The 5,173-nt window shown below is 38.1% G+C and overlaps 1 pseudogene; it reads left to right on the forward strand.

Annotated features, from left to right (window-relative positions):
* The first annotated feature begins 1,671 nt into the window (after positions 1 to 1,671).
* LOC117968437 (small nucleolar RNA U3) lies at positions 1,672 to 1,846 on the forward strand (annotated as a pseudogene).
* The last annotated feature ends 3,327 nt before the right edge of the window (positions 1,847 to 5,173 follow it).

The following is a 5,173-nucleotide window of genomic DNA, read 5'->3' on the forward strand; positions in this document are numbered from 1 at the left end:
AGTGCCCCAAAGAGCGTTTTCCACGATTTAAGATTCTTTAGAGAGACTGAATATTGGAATTGGCAGCCGAAACTGGGGGATAAAACTGCCTGTGATCAAAGTGGACAGAAAAGTTGCATACTTTGCATCACGTATTTGGGAGAAAAGAAAACGGATCATCTCTGAATTGCAACGTTTCCATGGTTCGGCCCGGCCACTGCCGTGTGACTGGTTAAAACGATGTTCATTTTTTTTTTTTTTTTTTTTTTTTTCTGCTGCTTGGTAATTCTGTCATGAGGCAGCTGTAGCAGAGTGGCGCAGCGGAAGCGTGCTGGGCCCAGCGGTCGATTGCTCAAAACCATCCTCTGCTAGCTTGTGTTTCTTCTGTTAGCAAAGGAGTTTTTCTAAAATATTAACTGAAGGCAATTAATTAATATTACATTCAAGGATGATATAATGCGCAAGGATACTTGTCTTTCATAAGAGCTGAAATAAATTATAGCTCTTTGAGATTATATATGTTACTATCGGTTTGTTTAGAAATTTACTTAATTATATTACAACTGTTCTAAAAAAAGAATGTTATCTCGAAAAAGGAGGCTTGTCAAGCCGAAATAGCTCAGCTGGGAGAGCGTTAGACCGAAAATCTAAAACAACAATATTTTCGTTTTGTATTATTTTCAACTAAAAAAAAAGAACACATGTTTTTCTTCAGTGTAATTGGAGGTAATAATAACGTATTACAGTGTCATTTTCTAATGTGATTAAGAAAAGCAGAAAGCACCGTCCTTGGGTGGGCTTGAACCACCAACCTTTTGGTTAACAGCCTAATGCGCTAACCAATTGCGCCTCAGAGACAGCTCTGCTCAGCTGTTGCTGAGACCACGTCTAAGAAGAAAGCAACACTGGGCAGGAAAGTCTAATCACAATGACATGTATTCAAACTAATGCAAGCAAACTTCAAGCCATTTATATTTATTCCCAAATAACACAAACTCTTCCATTGCTAAAATATATTTAAAAAAATCTACGTTTGTCCTTCTCGGAAGGCAACGATGGAGGGCGTACTGCAGTTTTTCAGTCCTGGGAATATTACTAATTAGCAGACTGTGCTTTAAAATACATATGTAGGGCGGGCATCTCTGTTACAAAGAATTGTCACACTTTGTATTTATCTCCATAATGCTTTGGGACTAAATACGCAAATACAGCGAACGCGCAACCATTTGAGCTAATTCCCCTTAAATTATGCCAGCGATTCTCATAGGCTACATCGCAGCTTGATACGAGCAATACAGATTGTCCTATAGTTTTATTTTATTGGTAATGCAGTCTGCCATTTGCAAATTCAAAAAATAAATTGAGTAACTAAATAGCAAATATTTCGACTAGAGGTATGTTTTCAATTTCTTCAAAAAGTAGTCTTAGCTCGTTGATTCAGTCGATTTAAAATCCACCTCTGTCCCGAAGCAGCAGCGCTGTGTGCTGTGGCTCGTGCTTGTTTGACGAGACAGGCAATACAAAATGCCAAAACCTGGTTTTTAATCACACAACAAACTTAAGGTATGCTTTAACGGCTTGGCTGTCTCAAGTTAGTTTGTATTGTTAATGTAACACCTCGTTTTTGCCCAGTCATTGTATCATATGAAGTAGAGCTTGCCATTTGGGGGCGACGGTCTGCCAATAAAAGTTGAGACTATATTTGAAATGATCATTTCTAGAGTGAAACATGTTTTGAAGGGATTTGTCTCGGTATCCACCAGGAAGAGTGGGAGTGTTTTCTTCTCAGCACCTGCTCGCTGCTAGTGATGACCACTCCAATCTTCAGTCGGGGGTTGTTGAAGGAAGGGGACACATTTTGAGTGCGTATCTCATACTGGTAGAAACGCAGAAAAAAGAAACCATCAAGCCTACAATTGTTCAGTTGTTAAAATCAATACACATTACAGGTTTGTACAGTGAATTACATACAATCCGTTACATTTTCTTTCTACAAAGTAGCATGATCCATATTGACTAAATCTCCACTAATCACACGCATCTCAGATTTAAAGTCCGCTTTTGAATTCCTTTCATTTAACCAAACTTCAAACAGATTCACAGCCCATTTACATTTTGCGCGAGTACTTCCTGAAAATCGATCCCTTGCAAAGATATTGTAGCGAGCACAGGGATTAATGGAGACACGCACACAATAGCTCTTTTAGGTAATACAGTTTATTAAGCAGCTAACAGCAAGTCAGCGCCAACCAACCAACAGCACTACTCTGCCTCTCAGGGTGACATTCACATACTTAACAAACAACACCGGAAGGGTAATAACAATTACAGGGAAATGCATAGAACAGTACTGGAACTTTTACAATAACAAACAAATAAACACAACAACAATAATTCCGTTTCTCCCCTACCATAGTTCGTACTCCCAGCATCCTCTGCTGCACATTAACCAAATGTAGGGGACTGGCTCCGGGCACAGCGCCCTATTCGCCGACAGGTGGCAACGGCGAGTCAGTCCAGCCGTGCCCGTTACAATATTAACTTCTTCATCCGTTTTAGGTGCAGCAAAACGCTTACATTCCGCTTTCTCCTTTGTTTTTTTCATTTTTTTTTTCTAATGCCACCTTCATGGTCTAAATTTAAAACAAAGTCCTCGTTGCTATCTTCACTTATAACACAATACGTTGCCTGTGTCAATGGAATATCAGGTTCAGACTCGGAACTCATGACGGCAAACTAGCAAACGCATACACAATGTAGCCTATTAATATAAACATCAATTACCAAATTAGATTTCAATTACTCTCATTATTGAACAATTGACAATTAGGAAGAAACGTGTTAAATGGGATAAACCACGGTAAGTGTTGAATCGGTGGATTATTTTACCGATTCAACATTTACCGTGGTTTATCCCTTACGAAACTCTATTTTAGTCCGATTTAAAATGGAAATTAAAATGGTATTGAGTGCTGACACGAGTTTGGTATCAGCTGTTGATTTCCTTGAAACAATATTTTATGGTAAAATGAACACATTTATTCCTTTCAAAAATAAGTAAAATTGAACTGTCAAATGAGGGATTTGAACCCACACCTCTATTTGGAGACAAGAATACACCATTCTTTGGAAAGACAGAGTTCTGGAGTCTGGAGCCTTAGACCACTCGGCCATCCTGACAAGCTGCGATGATCATACTAGAAAACCGCATTATTTATTTCAGCACAGACTAGGGTTGTCATATCAAGACCCGATTGGGTTTATTACGCACATACCAACTGTTGCTCCATGAATGATGTAATGACAACTGTAAAAAAAGAAACGGATTGAAGTCAACCCAAAAAAGTAAGTTGATTTATTTCAATATCGTTATAGCTATAAACGATGCAAGCATTTTACAATAGCAATTGCTATATGACAGTGACTAATAAGTAATTTTGTTGCAGTACTGTATACAACGTGAACAGAATCAGACATTGCTCCGTTGCCTCGAAGAAACATCTACAATTTGTATTTAAAAAGGACGTCGAACGAGGGGCTCGAACCCACGACCCTGAGTTTAAGAGTCTCATGCGCTACCGACTGAGCTAGCCGGGCTGACTGGTGGAAGTTTCTTTCACTGTAACCAACTGAGCTATTAATTTGTCGTCTTATTTTAGAATACTAAAAGACACAACCAAAGATTCCAAATATAATCCACTGAACGTCACCAGAAACACCTTTGATGACACAAAGTCGTATGACACAAACTCTAAGAATGTTATACCAGATTCATTGGCGCTTAGAAACAACTGCAGCCTCCCTGCCTCAATACAAATAATACCAAATGAAAAATCGAATTACATGTATTTAAAAATGAATGGTCTCATCCATATGGAACGATTGGTTCTGCATTTATACAGTATCAACCTTAATCTGAGTTGAGAGGCACCCAACCTGTGGAGGATTTTAAATGTGAGAAGATGTGAATACAGTCAAATACATTTGCATCATTCTGTATATATATTTTGTATATATCAAGTAACTGTAGCTTTATTTTTAATTTTTTTAACATTTTTTTTTATTTATTTTCTAACTGTAGCTTTATTATCATAATGAAAACACATTACGCATGACTACAGTTCTGTAACAAAATGACAATAAGAACCACAAAAATTGATTGAGAGGAACGGTACAAGTTAGAAAAACTTGTTTGAAACTACCGTGTCTCTATACAGCTCAAAGAGTTTAGATGTTTTTACCATGTTGTAACACATTTCAACAACAGCGCAGTGGCGCAGCGTGCTAAGGTCGTGTGCTCTTCAAGAACGTCATGTTGCAAGTTCAAACCTTGGTATTTTTTTTCCTGCGATATGTGCTGTTTTGAAACATAAATAATTTGTTTAATATAAATGGTGTGGATATCAAACTGCTTGCACACCCTGGTTTGTTTTGACGTTGACCAACATGTGGAATCACATGATTGGTAGATGTCCAGTTATTTAGCTTTTCTGTTTGAATAGTCGCTACACACCCTTAAAAAGTAGACGGAAGAGGAAGAAGAAGATGAAGAAGAATTATTTTACCTTAGTTTGACGACTTATATCATTGTGTATAAGAGGTAGCCGTTCCACTCTGTCGCTAATGTTAGCCACCAGCACACCACCAACAGAAGAAAAAAAAAGTTTAGAACCTTTGGGGAATGTTACAAACGTTTGCTTCGTTGAAGGCACCTCTGCAGTGGAGTGGCCCTCCAGGACCTTGATTGGCCTCCCCTGCTTTAGCAAATGCAACAGCAGATAAAGCTCCTGGTGATATTGAGGTCTTTATTTGTTTTTACAGCTAGATATTGAATGAGACAAATAAACAATATTGTAGTAACACATTATTATTATTATTATTATTGTTATTATTATTATTTATTTCTTAGCAGACGCCCTTATCCAGGGCGGCTTACAATTGTTAGAAGATATCACATTATTTTTACAAACAATTACCCATTATGCAGTTGGGTTTTTACTGGAGCAATCTAGGTAAAGTACCTTGCTCAAGGGTACAACAGCAGTTTGTACGACCCTCCGGTCAAGAGTCCAGAGCCCTAACCACTACTCCACACTGCTGCCCTATCATCCACTAGGTGTTGCATATGCTCCCATTGTTTGTACACTATGCCAATTACCAATTTCTTCATGAGAAGCTAAATGAAAGATGTTAC

The sequence above is a fragment of the Acipenser ruthenus genome, chromosome 32 (genome assembly GCF_902713425.1).
Source record: "Acipenser ruthenus chromosome 32, fAciRut3.2 maternal haplotype, whole genome shotgun sequence".
In the NCBI taxonomy this organism is placed as follows: Eukaryota; Metazoa; Chordata; class Actinopteri; order Acipenseriformes; family Acipenseridae; genus Acipenser; species Acipenser ruthenus.